The sequence below is a fragment of the Zootoca vivipara genome, chromosome 1 (assembly GCF_963506605.1).
Source record: "Zootoca vivipara chromosome 1, rZooViv1.1, whole genome shotgun sequence".
In the NCBI taxonomy this organism is placed as follows: Eukaryota; Metazoa; Chordata; class Lepidosauria; order Squamata; family Lacertidae; genus Zootoca; species Zootoca vivipara.
This window is the reverse complement of record NC_083276.1, coordinates 31,901,095-31,922,293: the sequence shown is the minus strand read 5'-3', so window position 1 is coordinate 31,922,293 and position 21,199 is coordinate 31,901,095. Positions and strand designations below refer to the sequence as shown.

Sequence of the window (21,199 nt, the reverse complement as noted above, 5' to 3'; positions counted from 1 at the left end):
CCAGAAAGTAAAATCTCTCACTGCCTCCATTTCTTCCCCTTCTACAGTGGTACCTCGGTTTAAGTACACAATTGGTTCTGGAAGTCTGTACTTAACCTGAAGCGTACTTAACCTGAAGCAAACTTTCCCATTGAAAGTAATGGAAAGTGGATTAATCCGTTCCAGATGGGTCCGCGGAGTACTTAAACTGAAAGTACTCAAACTGAAGCGTACTTAAACCGAGGTATGACTGTATTTGCCAGAAGGTGATGGGACCATTGGCCATGATCTTAGTTTTTTTGATGTTGAGCTTCAGACTATATTTTGCGCTCTCCTCCTTCACCCTCATTAAAAGGTTCTTTAATTCCTCCTCACTTTCTGCCATCAAGGTGGTGTCATCAGCAAATCTGAGGTTGTTGATATTTCTTCCGGCAATCTTGGGATCTAATCTTGTGATGTAAATGCTGTGAACTCTCCTTTAATAAAACTCAAGTATAAATATGTGTGAATAAACCACATTTCTAAGACACAGCAGACTCCACTATGCCTTGATATTCTGATGAAAACACAACCTTGAAACCTACCTAGAATCTTACTAGGGCTTGGCAGAGATTGGGTGTGGCATGTAACACTGGTGACAGCAGTGGGATCTGTTTCCTAGTGGAAAAGGCCTGAGAGCAGAAGTGTGCCGGAAGTAAAACTCGAGGGTGGAATGGCAGCACAGCACTCCTCGAGTGCGTACACACACATCTCATTTTATCCCTCAGATTTGCGCAAAACCAGAACACCTCACAGGGAAATCTACATTTGCTTGACTTTGTGCTTTTGCACACTTCCTGGGGGACCTATCTGCATTCATGCCCCATCAGTACTTAACTGACATAATAGAATCAACAAATAAGAAGATTGGGATAAATTCAAAAGGGAATGCCTACCAATATTAACGGGAAAGACTGAAGTTGCTTCTTGTATACAAATGCAAATAAATGCAAGCGTGGGCAACTCCGGCCTAATTCCAATGTGGGCGGGGGGGAGTGGATGAATAGCTAAATAATGCTCATATGTGGACAAGCCCAGAGTCTCACTGAAATAACTATAGCTGTGTAAATACTGGGATACAAATATTACGAGAGGAATGTCCCAAGCACTTCTGCATGCACAGAAGCAGCTGCCAATATTCCTTCCAGCTGCAGCCTCACGGGTACGACACAGAGCAACCTCTAATATTCAGGGAGCTACTACCAGAAGAATCTGAAAAACCTCACGAGGAACAATGTGCATAACTTTGGATCCTATCCATAAAACAGAACAGTCATCGCTAAAAGGACAGTAAGAACACCCATGGGGGGCTTTGTCACTCATGAGCAAGCTGCTGCAAGATAATGATCTTTTAGTGTTCAGCTAGTAAGTGATTCCAGGAGAATATACCGGTAGATATGACCCCATGATTCTAACAGTGACTGTCAGTTTCATGAACCAAATGGTATACTTTTAAAGTTGCCTATGCCTGTCCAGTAAGAACTTTTTTTAGCATTGGGGAAAGCACATGTTTACACAAAACACTCCAAATGTGGGAATATCAGGGAACTTCTGCAGCCTAGCTTAATCATTCTCTGGAGAGTAACAACTCTCATTTCCTGTCTGCTTCCATTACTTGCTGCTTGTTTATTTTTCGATTTGCAGAGCCTTCCTAAGAAACAATTGTGGTGCAATCTTGTGTGTATTTACTGGGGGGGGGGAACAGGACTTCAGTAGCAATTAATCACTAGTAAGTGCACATTAATCTGTATGCACGCTTGCATGAGAGTAAATGTCACTGGAATCCATGGGACATAATTTCCAATGGAACATGAATAAAAAGGAGTGGCGTGTTATAAAAGAACACCCAAATATGCCCACCTCTAAATTGCTGCCCAAGCTGTGTGGAAGTCCATTGTGTTCTACCACAAGATAGTTCTATTTATCTCAACAAAGACACACATTGTTACACTGGGAAAACTTCCGGCGATAGCCAATTGTGGCAGCTCGCTCACACAACAGCCAGTCTGCTAGTGGGAGTCCTGTTGTTAGTGTAGCTCAACAGCCCAATCCAATACATGTTTTACAAAAGATGCTTCAAAATCAAAGTGGTAGCTGCTTGCACACAACATCAACTCTCTAACTTTTTTGTGCTAATGCTATGTTGGATGTCACCCTGCAATTTAAAAAAAGAAATCATAAAAATTAGTAAAGCTGAACAATTAAATTGTATATGCATTTAAAACTTGCAACTTTATATACATACGTTTTAAATTCAATTCGTATTCCTTCATTTCAGACAAGGCCAGCAATATTGAATTAGGCAATAGTATGCATTGAATTGTGCAATACCAAGAAACCAGCTGAAAGAATTTTATTTTCCTTCTGTAAAACAGACTTGTTGTTGTTGTTTAGTCGTTTAGTCATGTCCGACTCTTCGTGACCCCATGGACCTTGGCACGCCAGGCACTCCTGTCTTGCACTGCCTCCCGCAGTTTGGTCAAACTCATGTTCGTAGCTTCGAGAACACTGTCCAACACTGCCCCCTTCATGGATCAATGCCTTGTCGTGGCGAAGGGGCTTGAATAACTCAGAGAAGCTATGTGCTATGCCATGCAGGGCCACCCAAGATGGACAGGTCATAGTGGAGAGTTTTGACTAAACGTGATCCACCTGGAGAAGGAACTGGCAAGCCACTCCAGTATCCCTGCCAAGAAAACTCAATGGACAAAGACAACAGGCATATAAAAGTAAAACAGACGGCACTATATTAATTATTAAATGTATTTTAAATACAGTATGATGGTCTGCTTGAAGCAGGGATGGGGGGACCTGTGGGTCTCCATATGTTACTGGACTACAAAGTCCTTCATCCCTGACCACTGGCCTATGCTGCTGTGGCTACTGGGAGCTGGAGATCAACAATGGCTGCTCACCCTTCTAAGGTGGGTGGGCGGTTGCAGACCATCGCCCCATTCACCATCCCCAGCAGCAGAAACTCACATGTTGGCCAGTCGTTAAGGGAATTAACTGGCCTAAAGAAGTACTGGGTGGGATTCCCTGCCAGGAAGTCAAGGTAAAATGGGCCAATCAGAGGCCCGGCTGGTCGGGCAATGCCTTGCCGCCTGGCTAGGGATTAACTGCATGCCATACCTAGGCAGGTAGCACTAGCACACAATTTCTATTCACAATTGTGTGCTATCCATAGCTGCCAAGTTATCCCTTTTTAAGGGATATTCCCTTATGCTGAATAGGCTTCCTCATGAGAAAAGGGAAAACTTGGCAGCTATGCAGTGCTATCATGAATACTGCATTTAGCCCCTTCCTGTATAATTGCGTAGGCAGGTAGCAATGACATCTGGCAGTCACTAGTTCCCCATCTCCAGGTTAAGCAATAACCTGGTGCTTATCATTTATCAGTTGAATTTCTTCCCTGCCTTCATCAAACAGACCACAGAGAGGCTTACAGTATCATTCCATCAAATGTAACATCTCATACTGTTTGAAATATTGTACAAAAATGAAAGTTAGAAGTTGAATTGAAAATGTAAGCAGCAAACAACAACCCCACAGCTTTCTGATATTTAAGAGCCTAAATTAACAAAAATGCCTTCGACTAGTATCAAAAAGTTACTATTAAGGGGGATTATCCAACTGTCAATAGGGACCCAGGTGGTGCTGTGGTTAAACCACTGAGCCTAGGGCTTGCTGATCAGAAGGTTGGCGGTTCGAATCCCTGTGATGGGGTGAGCTCCCGTTGCTTGGTCCCAGCTCCTGCCAACCTAGCAGTTCGAAAGCACGTCAAAATGCAAGTAGATAAATAGGAACCGCTACAGCGGGAAGGTAAATGGCGTTTCCATGTGCTGCTCTGGTTTGCCAGAAGCGGCTTTGTCATGCTGGCCACATAACCTGGAAGCTATACGCCGGCTCCCTCAGCCAATAATGCGAGATGAGCGCGCAACCCCAGAGTCGGTCACGACTGGACCTAATGGTCAGGGGTCCCTTTACCTTTACCTTTATCCAACTGTCAAAGGGAGAGAGTTGCACAATCAGGGTGCCACTTCAGAGAAATCCCTGTTTGATGTCATTGTTGAACAACAACAACAACAACTATTATTATTATTATTATTATTATTAATTATTATTATTATTTATGCAGGACCACCAACAGGAACTCCCCCACTGATTGAAAGGCATAGACCAGTATGAACTGAAGGAGGCACTTATTCAAGTATTTGGATCCCAAGCCTCTTAGGGATTTAATTTGGGTCTAGTAGCATATAGGTACCCAGTGCAGTTCCCAAAGGAAAGATATCATGTAATTCCATCCCTGGACCGAAACAGCAGTCCTGCTGCTGTGCATTATATCAACTGCAGCTCCCGGACTACATAACCCTACATAGTACATAGAGTATATTGCAGTACTCTAAATGTGAGGTTTGGAGAACTGTGGCCAGACTCTATTCTTAGCATGATGGCAACCTGGAGGAGACAACCAGCATTTTCTTCTCGTTTTGCTCTATATTACTTTAACTGGGTTAGCGCCACAGCTCACCACAAGTTCCGCCCACTGTCTGGCCACAATAGCCATTCACAATCTTCCTGTCCAGTCTTTTTAATTATTTCACCACACTGGTTGTGGATTGATGCTAGGTGTAAGAATAGAAAATATATAAAGTGTGATAAATAACAGCAGCATTTGGCATCCTGAGATGCAGGCAGTGAAGTGTTAAAGGCCCTGAAAGAAATGCAAGGTTGTTGAAATATGCAATGCAGTAAGAATTTTGTACATGTCTTAACAGTACAGTTGTCATACCCCTGAAAAACCCAGTCGTTTGCTTTTCTTGCTACACAATAATGAAATAAACTAGAATAACAGTGCGATGACAAATGTTCTCAGGGTTTGTATGCTTATATTGGTATTTATCATTTTCTTTTTAAAGGCAAATGTTATCAAAATACCTTTTGTGAAGAGAAGATCTGGAGGAATATACTGGCAAAACATGTTCAAACCACATTAAGTATCAGTTTGAAACGATGTTAGAAGGGGGCGGGGAGTGCAGCTAATACCAATCTATCAAAATTAAAACAGTTTAAAGGAGCACAATGAAATTAGAAGTTGTATCTTTATGCGACGATGCAGGTGGATACGCAGGCGTGGCATAGAAAAGAAGATGAAATAAAGAGAAGGCGTGAACCCATACGAAAGCAAAACTAATTATGGGACAGGATCTGTCTCTGTAGCAGAATGGGAAGAAAGCCATTAAAGTCAGCAATCAAAACGTTCAGGAGAACATGAAGTAAATCTGCAACCAGTTATGTAATACGTAGTTTTGCAGATGCTATGCCAACAGGAAATAGACGTGTGGCTTATTAATGCACTGGGCACCTATTTTAAGACAACAATTAACCTTTAAAAAAAGTACACATGGTAGCCCATTTCATGCAAAAATTGGAATAGTTAACATTTCAGAGCCAGTTAGTGATGCCTCAGGTAGCACCACCAAGCAGCATAGATGAAGGTGGCTTGGGTGGTGCTACAAGGCTTTTTAACTGTTTTTGTCCTTGCAAGAGGGTGGCCTCACCTTGTCCTGTGCTAATGCTATGCCACAATGACAGCTGAGGGGAGGGCTGGACATACTGTCACACTCATTGCTACAAAAATGCACTGTTTATTCACTGAGGATGAAAGGTGCTCTCTGCAGAGGTAAAAAGATACAGTGAGAAAAAATGTCCACAGAGGGGGTCTGTCACAACAAACACAACAAAGTGTCCTGAGGCACCAGGCTAGCTAACACATTTATTGCGGCCTACTAAACCTTCATTGGCCAGAGCTGGATGGTTAAATCAAGTCGAATCAGGCCCCTGGATGGTTAAATCAAGTCGAATTCAACTATGGGGTGTGGCGTTCATCTCCGGTTTCAGGCCGAGGGAGCCGACGTTTGTCCACAGACAGCTTTCCGGGTCATGTGGCCAGCATGACTAAACCGCTTCTGACACAATGGGACACTTTGACGAGTGCCAGAGCACATGGAAACGCCGTGTACCTTCCCGCCACAGCAGTAGGGGAAAGTGGGGCACGTTGAGCCATGGGGCACATTGATCCTTTCCATTTTAAAACCGTACTTTAGCTTTTATACAAAGTTTGTGGCAACACTACAACAACAACAACTGTGATACTACATACTGTCATTGTGTTTGGGTTTGTGTTTTCAAAGAAGTTTAAACAAAAATCCAGATTTGTTAAATTAGATAAGCTTTAGTAAAAAAAATTTATATGTATTGTCAACCATGTAGCTCTAAAAGTTGTAAAGGTAGCTGAAATATCTTTTCATTTATGCGATCATAGTTAAAATAGCTGTAGTATGTTCTAAAATATTTGTCTTGGCTGCCAGCCTGTTTTGCTTAAAATAGATTTATGTCTTAAATGGTGATGTGGGGCACATTGATCCAATTGGAAATGGGGTACATTGAGCATGGATCAATGTACCCCATGGAAAATATGGAAAGGCTGTGTCAAAAATTATGAAAGAAAGGTTGAATGCAAACCAGCTGTTTGAAAGTGACTCGACTGATTTTGAAACATTTTCTAAAGATGAACTAGAGGAAGAGGAAAATATAGAATTCAACAAGACTGATGTGAAAGAGGGAAACTTTGTTATCGTGAAGATTTTAGGAAAAACCACAATTTCCCATTATGTTGCTAAAGTTACCAGAACTGATGAATATGGGGATTTCATTGTAAAATTTCTAAAACGTGTTCTGTCCAAAGTGAATGAGCGGCCCAAGTTCACTCCCTCTTCTGAACCAGAAGCTTTGATTCCTTTTGAGAATATTGTAAAATTGATGCCTAAACCACTCTGCTTCGGTGGAACTGCTCGTGCTTCTAAGATGGTAACATTTCCATGTTTACTTAATGAGTACAAGTTGAAGTGATGCTGACTCTTAAGAACTTTGAGATATTTTTGAAACTCTCTTGGAAGTTTATACTGTGTAGTAAAAATGCCTTCTTTGGTCTTAAATTGGAATGGCTCGATGTGCCCCGAATGAAGGATCAATGTGCCCTACTACAGGGGCACACTGATCTGATCCATTATTTTGGAAAAATTAAATGTGATTTTTTTTTGTCATTTTATTCCATCAAATGTGAAACATTAACCCTTTGATTTTGTTTAGAATAGTACCTAATAAATGTTAAATTCAAAAGTTTTCTTTTATGTGCATTATTTTGAGGTGTGTAGAGCTTAAAGTAAAAAATGGCTCAACGTGCCCCACTTTCCCCTACCTATTTATCTACTTGTACTGATGTGCTTTCGAACTGCTAGGTTGGCAGGAGCTGGGACAGAGCAACGGGAGCTCACCGCATCGCTGGGATTCGAACTGTCAACCTTGCAATTACTTAGCCCAAGAGGCTTGGTAGTTTAGACGACAGCGCCACCTATCTATCTCATAAAAACGGAGTGAAGAAAGAGTTGGAGAATAATCTTACAAAATGAAGCTAAGACCAAGAGATTACTGTGCAGTGCACAAATGGATAAGAGAGTCAATAAAAGCGGGTGTGACCCACTCCCAGCTGGTTAGGAGTTCACAAAGCAAGATTATACTACTAAAAGGGGACATTTTCTTTCTGCTTTAAGCTAGCCACTCCCAGTCCCTACTGATGCCGGAATCTGACAGACTCAGACATGGTAATACATTCCAACTCAGCAGCTTCACATCTGAGTCTCCTTTTGAAACGTTTTTGCTGAAGTATGAAACACTTTGAAGTATGCTACAGAATGGGCAAGGAGACTGCTGAAGTGTCAACCCTTTTTGTAACCCGCCCTGGGACCATTTTGTGAACTAAGTTGTGTTCAAAGTAGACCCACTGAAATTAACGGACCTAACTTTCTTGTGTTCCTTGAAGAAAACAAAAATGAAAAGTTCATGGAATGTCTGATGCAAAGGTAGACAACATGGTGCTTCCAGATGTTGTGGACTATAAACTCACATCATTCCTGACTATTGAGCATCAGGTGGGGCTCATGGAAATTGTGGTTCATAACATCTGGAGCGCAACACACTGGCTATCCCTGTGAATTAAGACTTCGTTTGCATTTATTTTTACCAACTCGACACAACACACACAAACACACACACAGGGAGAGCAGATCTCAACAATATTCTCATTATAAAAAAAAAACAACCTACCTTCAGAATCAGAACCAATTGCTGGGGCACAACAGCAGGACTACTGAGCTCCTGCTGCATTTGTGAGCTTCTCACAGGCCTGTAGTTGGCCATTGTGGGAAATCCATATACTTGGCTAGATGGACTTTTAGTCTTATCCACCAGAACTCTTTTTATGTTTTTAAGGGTAGTTATTAATACAGTCATACCTCGGTTTAAGTACGCCTCAGTTTGAGTACTTTCAGTTTAAGTACTCCGTGGACCCGTCTGGAACGGATTAATCCACTTTCCATTACTTTCAATGGGAAAGTTCACTTCAGGTTAAGTACGCTTCAGGTTAAGTACGGACTTCCGGAACCAATTACACTCATACCTCAGGTTAAGTACACTTCAGGTTGAGTACTCCGCGCACCCATCTGGAACAGATTCATCCACTTTCCATTACTTTCAATGGGAAAGTTCGCTTCAGGTTAACTACACTTCAGTTTAAGTACTCTGTGGACCCGTCTGGAACGGATTAATCCACTTTCCATTACTTTCAATGGGAAAGTTCGCTTCAGGTTAAGTACGCTTCAGGTCAAGTACAGACTTCCAGAACCAATTGTGTACTTAAACCGAGGTACCACTGTATCTATAGCATCAGAGCAATAGGTCACATTTTCAAGGCAAGAATAGCTGGGAGATGACCACAGATATAGCAAAGATACGAGTGTTGAAAAATCAAAGGTATGCATCTGGTAGACTGACTTTCCAGGGCTTGGCAGACATAATGTCTCACCTTGGTGATGGATTATTCTCAAATTACCAAAAAATAAAATAAAAACATATCTGGTCATGTTTCAGCCACATCTCCATGAAGAATGAAAAATATTGTGGAAACAAGGCCCACCTGTCTGAATGATATTCTAGTGACGAACAGACCTGGGCTGAAAGCAGGAGTTGCAGGGTGGGGAAGACATTTACAAAAGAATTGTTTCATATTATGACTTCAGATGTGCTGGCATATACAGATACATTCCCTGTACACTATTAGAACATTTCATAACATACCAGTTTCATAAAGAAAGAGAACTATGAATTCATAGAACTAGGATGGGAAAATGGTATAACCTGTTAAAGTTTCAGTTTAAATTATTAAAAACCATAATCTGCAGAAACACCAGCAGTTGTAAATATAGTTTCAGCAGCTAGAGAAATAAATAGATAGTATAAACTTGAACAAAAACATATCACACTTATGTTATTTCAGGCCTGTGTACTTCTTCAAAATGCTGTAAGTGTCAAAGATTTCACTTGCAAGGTAAAATAAGCAAATTCTGGCAGTAACATAAACTGTCCACATAATCACTTGGGGCTATGCTCATGTAACTCCATTTGATAGTATTGGAAAGTTCAAGAGAAATGCCTAGCTCTGAAAACCCATGCCATTTTACAAATACGCAATGCATTAATCATACATACTGTTGGCATCTCAGAACATTTCTAAAATATTCAACCTTATAGGTAATCTTACTCGTGATCTGACATTGCTTTCAGAGTCAGGCTCGCGTTATTGGAACCTTTTTAAAGCGATACATTTCAAAGCCACAAGAACATATCCTTCCAATAAAAAAGGAGCATGTTCTCATTTTTAAAGTTAAGGATTAATATGTACAGTGAGAGGCTACAGCTGTGAAGAATTTTCTTTTCAAAAAACACATTAAATTTATCCCAGAACACTATGAAATCAAAGTGTGTCAAGTGTGATTCACAAAACAGCAAAGCTGGAGCAACCTTACTTAGCCCCGCTGGAATCAATGGACACAACATATACATAAATTCTAGCTGAATTCAACTCTTGAACTCTTTGAGTTTCCAAGCAGAATAAGCCAATGGCACTAGCTCAGTAGAGGTCAAGGAAGACTACATCCAGTAATAGGCGCAAACTGAAATTTACTGAATAATCCAAGATGTTTCAGGCATTCGGGGGCTCATCTTCATGGAAAACTTGGCATTAAAATAGGAGAAAAAATATTTTTGTCCACAGCTTTCACTTGCTCCACACTTTTGCAATAGTAGAACTTAAAGACAGTAGGCAGTCTGGTTATTTGTTCTTAGTTGCCCCTATACATGTTGTTCCACTTGTACAGGGTGTAGGATTTTGCAGCCTTAGATCATAGTATGGACTATTTGGCTTCAGCTGGGCAAAAGGTTTAGTCAGCACGTGGCACCAAACCAACTGCAGTGTAGAATACCTTTCATCTACCAAATAAAATTTAGGACAGATGCTTTTTAGATACGCAATCACAAATTTCCAAGCTGGGCTTGAATCTAGCATGCAAGATAGTCATGCAAATTTATTCTTAAAGTACCAAATTGCCCGGTCAAGAAGAATTAAAAAGTCTTGTCTTAAGCGTTCTATTCCTGGTTTCTGTATGAACCATGCTTTCATACATAAAAGCATGGCTTTATAATGTTTATAATGTAGTATTTTACAATCAATAGTACCAGCAGCTATTTTTTTAATTTTATTTAATATTTGCATTCTGCTTTTCCAACAACCATGCTGAGTACAAAGCAGCTCACAATAATGGCAATGAAATTTAAAATGAATAAACATTACCATCATATACAAAGCACAATACTATATAAGGCACAAAACAAGGGACGCGGGTGGCACTGTGGTCTAAGCCACTGAACCTAGGGCTTGCCGATCAGAAGGTCGGCGGTTTGAATCCCCATGACGGGGTGAGCTCCCGTTGCTCGGTCCCTGCTCCTGCCCACCTAGCAGTTTGAAAGCACATCAAGTGCAAGTAGATAAATAGGGACCGCTCCGGAGGGAAGGTAAACGGTGTTTCCGTGTGCTGCTCTGGTTTCGCCAGAAGCGTCTTAGTCATGACATGACCCAGAAGCTGTCTGCGGACAAACGCCGGCTCCCTCAGCCTATAGAGCGAGATAAGCGCCGCAACCCCAGACTTGTCCACGACTGGACCTAATGGCACAAAACAAACAAATTCAGGACAAACACTGCAACTCCTTCCATGGGAGGTGTCAGGGATGCTGGTGGCTACCCTCGAGTAACAACGCTCCACTCCGTCATGTCTTTAGGACTTTTATTTGTGCATACTTATTTACAGTGCAAGAGATAAGAGAAACATGACTGTTCAGTCTTCATCAGAATCTCGCAATGGCGCTTTCCGGCTACGCACCCAGCAAAGTAGTTGGGGGACACCAAAGCGCTGCCCCTTGCTCCTACGGGAGCTGGCACGCCTCAAAACAGGCGTTGGGGGGAAAAGGGCGCCTGTCTGATGCTCCGCCGCTGGCCATTTCCTGTATAGGAGCTCTAGGCTGCAGTCGCGGCTCTTGGATGCTGCCGGAGCCCTGTACCAACCTGCTCACTTCCTCCTGCCCTTCACTGGACCCGCTGCTGGAGCTCTGACTGGTTGAGGAGCTGGACTTTATGATGGGGGGCTGTTCTCTGTAACTCCGCCCCCTTACTGGAGGTGACAGTATTGTCCCAATTACTTGGCTCAGCAGGTGGATCTCAAACTGTTTAAAGTGGGGGCACCAAGAACTGGGAGGGGAAAAGCTGAAGAAAGAGCACCTAGCTGGCAGTATTCTCTTCAATCACTTGCTTGCTGCCACCAACTGGTCCCTGTACTTTTTTTGCCTTTTTCCAGGCAGCCCAAGGATGTTTTCCTTTCCCAAGACTTCCCCAGCCTTGAGTCCTCCAGATATTTTGGACTCCAGCTTTAATTATTATACTGTTCTTCACGTATCACTTTATACCGCTATGTCTTAATGTGATTTACATCACATCTGACCACTGGCCAGGTTGGGAAAGGCCGCTTGCAATGTGGAGGACAAGACAGACCTTCAGCCAGACAAATTCCAGCAGTCTGGATACAGCTGAACCTCAGAGGAGGGAGGGCTGAACTTATTTTCTAGTAGGTTTCTGTACTGTTGGCAGGCAGTGATGTATCTGTGCAACTGCAGCCGTGCCCAGCATGAGGTCGGAAAAACAGGGAAAAAACATTAGTCCTGTTTCTTCGCTGGATCTTATGCAGTATTTTTGGCAGGTGTGGAGGAGGAGACAGCACTATTCCTCTAAGCTGTACAGTTAAAATAAAGTGACAGAGGAGGGAGCCAGCCTCCAGTTTTTCAGGCAACTGGCCCCAAAGAAAAATAAATAAAAATGGTGCAGGCCAACTTTTTTTCTTGCCAGATTGGCAAACTTAGATCTATGTATCATACTTCTTGGTTGCAAAACCCTCTTATTAGCATATATTGCAACTTTTCTCTTTTGTTTTTTAGATAAAATTGAATAACTACTGCTATGGCACTAAAAGCTAAGAAACACTATTTACCACAGTGAACGATAAGAAATGTGTGCAATTCTCCAAATTAATGCCGGCATTTTAATGACAGCTGCAAAAATATACATGCTAGTTGCACAAACTTTGCTTATGAAAAAGCACACGCAAGAGAGTGGCTCCAACAGAATATTTCAATTTAGATCAATTTATCATTTCAACCATAAAGAAGGCTGATCGCTGAAAAATTGATGCTTTTGAATTATGGTGCTGGAGGAGACTCTTGAGAGTCCCATGGACTGCAAGAAGATGAAACCTATCCATTCTGAAGGAAATCAACCCCGAGTGCTCACTGGAAGGACAGATCCTGAAGCTGAGGCTCCAATACTTTGGCCACCTCATGAGAAGAGAAGAATCCTTGGAAAAGACCCTGATGTTGGGAAAGATGGAGGGCACAAGGAGCAGGGGACGACAGAGGACGAGATGGTTAGACAGGAGTGCCTGGCGTGCTCTGGTCCATGGGGTCACAAAGAGTCGGACACGACTAAACGACTAAGCAACAACAATCATTTTAACGCCCAAGTAACACTATGTATTTCTAATTATTATAGACCAATTATTATAATTGCTGGATACAGTATTTCAATATTTAAAACTTGGCATACCAGCCTACTGTTGTGTTATTTAAAAGTAATTACAGGATTGCTTAAAATCCTAAGCACGCTTGTCAGTCGGCCTTACTTCAGACTAGAGCAAACATGGTTAGGATTGTGCTTTTCAAAAGAAAAAAGAAATTAGTTATAAGATATTTACAATTCAAAATTAATGAGTCTTCTCCCACCAGTACTATTAAAAACTTATTGCAGCCATTTACCAAAGTGGGGGTGGGGGGGAGAGGCAGAATGATATGGCAAATTTGCATTCAAAGTCAAGGGACTTCAGAAATCTGTTTCTCATTTAATCTTCCAGCCAGAAACATTATTTTCATATGTAAACAACTGTTGCATAATCAGAACTTTTCTGAAATACAGATTTTATATGTGTATAAAACACACACCTATAAATGTTAAGAATATCATTCAATAAAATGGCATGTTTCTAATGTGAATTATTGATTACCTTGTAACAGTCTCTCTTATAAGGAACGATTTTAAAGAAAATTTAATCTGGTGTCCAAATATAACATTACTTTAAACATGAGGTCATCTAAACATCTGTCTCCAATATATCCACAGGGATTTAAATCAAAAGTCTACTAAACATGTACAATCATTTAAAAAATAAATAACAGAACAAATTTAGTCTTGATTGTGATTATCATGCATTTTAAGAGGAAACATTTATTCTAATAAGAAAAGTCTGAATTTAAAGTTTATTGACATTAAAGTAACATAATTTCATACCAAGAATATGACATTGATTTATATTTACTCTAATTTTGGGTAATATCCTCTGTTCAGTACTTGAGAAACAAGACTAGTGCTCTGACAATTTTAATATTTGAAGGCCTGCACTAATGTAATATAACAGAGGTACTTTTATCTATGTCTAAAGGAACATAATCAGCCAAAGCAAAACACTTCAACAGCTACAAATAATGTGTGGCATCTGTCCCTTTGAGTTCCCTGGCTACAAACCATGTGGATTCCATACCATACCAGTGCAACTACACTTAACTCACCTGCTTAAAGCCTTAAATCAATAGGACATATCATTCAAGAACACATAATGCTTGAACAACAACACCACCCAAAGCAGCCCCATGTCTCCTTCTTCCCCTCCCTCCCTCACAAACCTCCCTACCAGTCAATGACATGGGCATGGGACTTACAGAAGGGAAAGGAACTTTCTTTCGTTCTTGGCTACCACACAATAAACAGTATCCAGGCAGTGGATGTAATACATCCATAAAACAGAATAAAAATACAGTAGTCAAAAAATCTGGGCGGTGATATACACTAACCAATAGTGGAGCCATATATCAGAAAAGCCCTGTGTAAACAGAAATGTTCTTCTACACAGCCACAGTACCCATGATTCTTTCTTAATTGTAATCACGATGTCAATAGTTTTTAATGATGGTTCCAATCTTACATAGAAGAGGTACTATAGAGCAATGGTTGAGTGACAGTTTGAATGTTATTTCTGCCTCACTAAGCAGTCTTTGGCCAAGGATGAGAAAATTGCAGGCCTCCAGATATTGTTGGATTCCATCATCCAAGACATCTGAAGGCAGCCCTGTTTAGGGAAGCTCTTAATGTTTAATAGATTATTGTATTTTAATATTCTGTTGGAAGCCGCCCAGAGTGGCTGGGGAAACCCAGCCAGATGGCGGGGTATAAATAATAAATAATAATAATTATTATTATTATTATTATTAGCCACAGCAACTTTGCCCATGCTCATCCTGTCTACCATAGTAACAATGTCCTACCCTACCGAGCCAGTGTGGTGTAGGGATTTGATTGTTGGACTAGGAACAGGAAGAGTCAGGTCGGAATCCCCTCTTGAGCCAGGAAGTTCGCTTGATAACTGTGGGTTAGTCACTGTTTCTCAATCCAACTAACCAACTCAACTCAGTGGGTCATTGGGAGATAACAATGGGGAGAGGGGAGAATCTTTAGCTCCTTGGAGAAAGAGCATGATATAAATGTTAAAATACACGGTTGTTATAAGGAGTGTCTAAAGAAGAGGTTGGTAAGAGCCACCACCCACAAACTCATAACATTGCACTTTGTAAAGTGGCTTTTTTTTTGCACCGTAACTGCTAATATTACAAGCAAGCACCTAGCAGCCAACGCTACAGCCAAAACAACAGCAATATTGCGCTTCTATTTTCAGGAACAGCTTGGGATGGCAAATGTGAAAACTCTTGTCACATTAGTCATTCTTCAGCAGTCAGTTTCACCCAAGTGTTTCAATGGCTGCATCCAGATGGGTGTTGATAGTGAGATTGGTGGTTCTTATGCATGCAAGCTTTTTACACTGTCCACATGGCATGATTGGCAGCAAAATGCCAGCCCATATCCCCCCCCCCCCGCCCTTTAATATTCATTTTGAAGGGTTAATCCATTAAATTGGGGGCAGAGGAGGAGGAACCTGCTACCAACAATGACCCATTTGCAAATTAATCCACCACCTGGTAACACCCTCAATTTCTTCCACTGAAGTAATACTTTACTGTACATGAAAATTGGGTTGAACCTGTTGCTTCCAAATCCTCGATAAGAGCCGAAAACAGGGATGATGTGGGAGGTCCGTGAATAGAAATCACAACTCTCTTCTCCTTTTTTTACTTTAAAAGCAGCTACCAAGGGGTGGGGGGATATGACAGATCTTGCTTATACAAGAGGATAAATTGCTATTATGTATCTGTGTGTTTCGTGTCAAATTTGGTTGGACATACTGCTGTCTGTTGTGCTACATTGAAAACAAATGCCAGGTTTTCACCACAATACAGTACTACCTTTTACTTCCTTCAGCACTGTACCACGGTTTCTTCAAAAATAAGACACCGTCTTATATTTATTTTTCCTCAAAAAAACCCCACGGTGGCTTATTTTCAGGGGATGTCTTTTTTTATTATTATTAAGTATGGTACAGTTTAACCTACAAGGTTAAACTGCCTATCACTATGGCTTATTTTCGGGGTATGGCTTATTTTCGGGGTAAGGCTTATTTTCGGAGAAACACGGTATCCTCTAGAGCAGTGTTTCCCAACCTTGTGCCTCCAGCTGTTTTTGGACTACAACTCCCATCATCCCTAGCTAGCAAGACCAGTGGTCAGGAATGATGGGAATTGTAGTCCGAAAACAGCTGGAGGCACAAGGTTGGGAAACACTGCTGTAGAGAGCAAGACCTGTTTGTCATTCTGCCCTTAACACATGTGCATGGTGAACTATTTGCCCAAATGTGTCACAAACACAAAAGCTATATACAGTAGAGCTATATAGCTTCCTGAAGCAATTTGATTCCCATATAATACTGGGTTGCAGTTTATGCCTACAAAGCACACTCTTGTATATAAGCAGGTTTTCGTGCAGAACAGCTTCAGAAAACTAGTCTAATATTGCACTCTTCATAACTGAACTTCCGGAAATTATATTTTAGCATGCTGGATTTCTTTTCCTTTTTTTTTTTTAAAGTGGAACCTGATCCAGATCTGGACTGCGAAGTATGGAGAGGAAGGGAGGGTTACGGTAAGTTTTTCCTTCTTGTGCCTATTTAGAGACCAAAAAATGTCAAAAGATTCCAGCTCAGCTGCTCTCCCACAGCACTTTCAAGGGCAAATAGTAGCAGAGCGATTTTCAGCTGCCATCTGGCATTGGAAAGGAATAGTTGATCCCTACCTCCCAACTTCGGGACCCAGGTGGCGCTGTGGTTAAACCACTGAGCCTAGGGATTGCTGATCAGAAGGTCGGCGGTTCGAATCCCTGTGACGGGGTGAGCTCCCGTTGCTTGGTCCCAGCTCCTGCCAACCTAGCAGTTCGAAAGCACGTCAAAATGCAAGTAGATAAATAGGAACCGCTACAGCGGGAAGGTAAACAGCGTTTCCATGTGCTGCTCTGGTTCTCCAGAAGCGGCTTTGTCATGCTGGCCACATGACCTGGAAGCTATACGCCGGCTCCCTCGGCCAATAATGCGAGATGAGCGCGCAACCCCAGAGTCGGTCACGACTGGACCTAATGGTCAGGGGTCCCTTTACCTTTACCTTTACCTCCCAACTTATTATGCTCTCAACTGGGTCAGGTAGGGTATGCTTCTGCATTTCCATGAAAAACCAAGGAGTCAACATTAAATGTGCTTTTAAGATATCTTAATGTAACATGCCAAACTGCGGGAGGCAGTGGAAGACAGGAGTGCCTGGCGTGCTCTGGTCCATGGGGTCACGAAGAGTTGGACATGACTAAACGACTAAACAACAACAATGTAACATGTACTGGTAGTTTGGCCCTTTAAATGGTACGCAAAGCAGGAAATGAACTTGCCAAATAAGTTTGGAAATGATTAAAAATACACACACACACAAAAAAATACTCTCACCGATACCACACTAAATTTTCTATCTAAAATTTTACTATCCATTCAGATGTAGCAGAACTATGCTTATACAAATGCATTTCCTGGGCACATTTGACTGAATATGGGTAAGTTATCTGAAGGGCTACCTGCTTCTACATGAACATGCTAGCGTGTTAAGATCTTCTGATGAGGCCATCCTAATGAGTCTCTGGTCTGTGGACAATGAACCTCTTCACCCATGGAGGGAGATCACTTTAGGGAACAGGGTTGGAATACCAGGCAGTGGAGGAGTCCTTCAAAGATAAAAGAAGCTGGGAGGGGGGAGGGACTCCTCCTCCTACAAATGTGAAAAGATGTTGGCAGTGAAGCTGGCAGCACTGTTTTCCCACTGAGGGTGGGGAGTGAGGAAAAGAAATGTCAAACTGGAATCCCACCCCCACCTCCGGGAAAATGATGCTAGCAGCAACATTTACAGCTCCTCAATGGCTGAAAAGGGACACCACTTGCAATAATTTCTGCCGGGAATCATGAGCGTTGCAGTTCAAGGCGCACAGCAAAGGTAAAAGCTATAGGAACTTGCAGGTGGAATTGGGACTCTCTTATCCTTGCATCTCTGTTTAAACAGAACCAAAGGTACAATCCATTTTCAAGATATGCATCAAGCTGCTCCCCCACTTCTTCTCATCTGTCAAGAACAGGCATCCCCAAACTGCGGCCCTCCAGATGATCCCTAGCTAACAGGACCAGTGGTCGGGGAAGATGGGAATTGTAGTCCAAAACATCTGAAGGGCCGAAGTTTGGGGATGCCTGGTCAAGAACCTATGGCATAGCTTTCTAGATGACAATTATTCACCCCAGCTTTGGCAACATAAAACTGTAAAAATCTTATGCATAATGTATTGCTGTTGACAGCGACATTTTTTGTAAATTGTAAATTTTAATTTTGTGTTGTTTTATTAAAATGGCTATTTTAATTACTGTAAGTGAGCTGCCTTGGAGAGCTTTACAGTGGTACCTTGGGTTACAAACACCTTGGGTTACAAACTCTGCTAACCCAGAAGTAGTACCTTGGGTTACAAAGTTTGCCCCAGGATGAGAATGGAAATCGCATGTCGGACACCGTGGCGGCAGCAGGAAGCTCCATTAGCTAAAGTGGTACGGTACCTCAGGTTAAGAACGGTTTCAGGTTAAGAACGGACCTCTGGAATGAATTAAGTTCGTAACCCGAGGTACCACTGTATTGACTGAATGGGGTAGGTAGTAGTTGGATTTTCTAAAGAAAATAAACATAGCTTCTTCTCAGTAAATATGGCATTTCATTTTCTCTACTAAACACTTTCCCCATCCATGCTACATAAATCTGATACTCACCTGTAAAGACAGCATGTTTAGGCATGTTTTGTTCTTTTATCAGTTTTTAAAATATATTAAAGCAGCATTATACTGCCATCCAGTGGCCAATTTAGCACATATATAACAAAGCAACCTTCTTACTGTTTTTTTTGGGGGGGGGGGTAGATGTGTGCAGGCACAAACAATTCCCTTAAGCAACTAACAGTGCTACTCTATGCAATGCTACTCTATGGAAGTCAGTCCTGTTGACTTCAGCTTGGAACAGCAGATGGATACGAGATTGCAGTCTACTACTAAAAATAAAGTTATGTACTGCTAATAGAGCTAAACTGATTATTGACCATGGTCTCTGCTATATAATAGATCGATCTGTCTGTCTGTCTGTCTGTCTGTCCAGGCATCTAAAGACTTATTCATGCAGACTGGCACATATGTATTTGATAGGTGTAGTTAATAGTTAATAGGTTAGTTAATCAGTGCTCAAAACATATTTCTGCCTACCTGGTGCCATAATATTTCACTCAAACCATGAGAAATTGTATTGTTTCTAATTTTTCCATTAATCACCAAGCAGACGAGGAGAAACTCCTGCCACGTGAGCAGAAGTTCATAAGCACATGCACAGACACCACCAAATTTCACTCAGATTGAATACTGCAATGTGATGAAGTAAATTGGATAAATTGCATAACGACAGTCAAAATGAGCCACAACTGACATTAGCAAGGGAATGCAATTCCACCCAATATCTCCTCCTGTGAGCATTCTCACTGTCATCCACCCACATGTCTGTGTGAAGAACTGAATCACAGGATCATTTCTAACCCCCCAACGTGGGCATTGTAGCTGTTCAATTCCTGAAACAGCCTAGGGGCTAATGCTTTGAGGAGAACTTGCTTCTTTGCCCAGCTTAGTACTACTGAGGCATTGCTGGACTCCCCAGTTCTTAGGTTCCAGCCACTATATAGTCTTTCTCTCAGTTATCTGCACTCATGAACACATTACAGTATAATGTATACTATAAAATAGCTAAAAGGAATTAAAGAAACACATTGCTAAAAACATTTAAATACATTAGTAGCCAGAGAGAATCCAGAGAGGCTGTTGGGGCCCTGGTTGACAGGAGTTAAAACAACTGCTGAAGGAGAATAAAGAGATTGCAGAGAAAATGAATGAATGATTTGCATTCACCTTCACAATGGAGGATATAGCAGAGATCCCAGGGCCTGAACCAACTTTTGCAGGAAGTAAGTCAGAGGAACTGGGGCAAAAAGTGGTGGTGAAATCTAGGCCAAATAGACAAAATATAAAACTGACCAATTGCCAAGTTCAGAGGGCATTCACCAGAGCCTTCTTTTAAAAACATCTTTTCTTTTCTTTTTTCTTTTTTTTAAGGGATCCAGGGAGATCCTGGAAATTACAGGCTGGTTAGCTTAAAATCTGTCTCAGGAAAACTGCTGGAAAGTATTGCTAAAGATAAAGAAAACAAACAGAATCGGCATGGCTTATGCAAGTACAAGTTGTGTCTCACAGCCCTACTAGAGTTCATATTTATTTCTTCATGCTGCAGATGAAGAAGATGATGTAAACAAACTCTGTACAGGCAACATGCGCATGTTCAAAGAATGTGTGGCAGTGCATGCGCAGGCGGTTTTCAGACCGGGAAGAGCCCATAAGTATAACAGTATGGGTTTATGCACACTCCACCAACATACATGATGACCTGGAACATAACCCCTGCACAAAACAGGGGTTCCCTGTACTTCACTCAGTCACAGTTATGGATTTTTGTTTTCCTTCGATTTATTTGTACACTCTATTGATTTGTTCTGCTGCTGTATTCTCAAAAATCAATAAACAAATATTTTAAAAGAGTTCTTTGAGAATGTCAACAAGCATATAGAGGTGGGTCCGCTTGGCATAGCATAGTACGACTTATAAAAAGCTTCCAACCACATACGTCACCAAAGACTTCCGAGTACACTTAGCAGTCACAAAATAAGAAGCCACCAGTGACAGCCACTAACTTAGATGTCTGTGGAAGAGGACTGGACAAATTTGTGAAGAATAAGGCAATCAATGGCCGCAGTTGGAGGCAGTATACTTCTGAATACTAGTTGCTGGAAACTACAGGAGGCAAGAGTGTTCTTGTGGCTCAGGTCTTGCTTGTATCTGGCTGCAGGCCTGGCTCTAGGGGGTGCCAGGGCTCCGGCCCGGCAGGAAGGTGCTTCGCGCTGCGCCCGCCCACTAGGGCGGGGGCGCCGGAGCGATCTCCGCTCCAGGGTGTCAGGGCGCCCGACCGGCTTGAGACGGCCCTGGCTGGCTGGCCGCCGTGAGAACAGGATGCTGGACTAGATGGTCCATTG

The 21,199-nt window shown here is 41.8% G+C and overlaps 1 protein-coding gene and 1 long non-coding RNA gene across 3 annotated transcripts in view; both read right to left on the bottom strand.

The window, feature by feature from the left end:
• SLC25A21 (solute carrier family 25 member 21) overlaps positions 1-21,199 on the bottom strand; it is a 275,507-nt gene that overhangs the window by 251,127 nt on the left and 3,181 nt on the right. The gene's annotated exons all lie outside the window — the stretch shown is intronic.
• Positions 14,811-21,039, bottom strand: LOC132591912 (uncharacterized). The gene is made up of 2 exons (XR_009557372.1): positions 17,176-21,039; positions 14,811-16,807 (listed from the first exon to the last, which is right to left on the bottom strand). It is a non-coding gene; the product is annotated as an uncharacterized LOC132591912 (long non-coding RNA).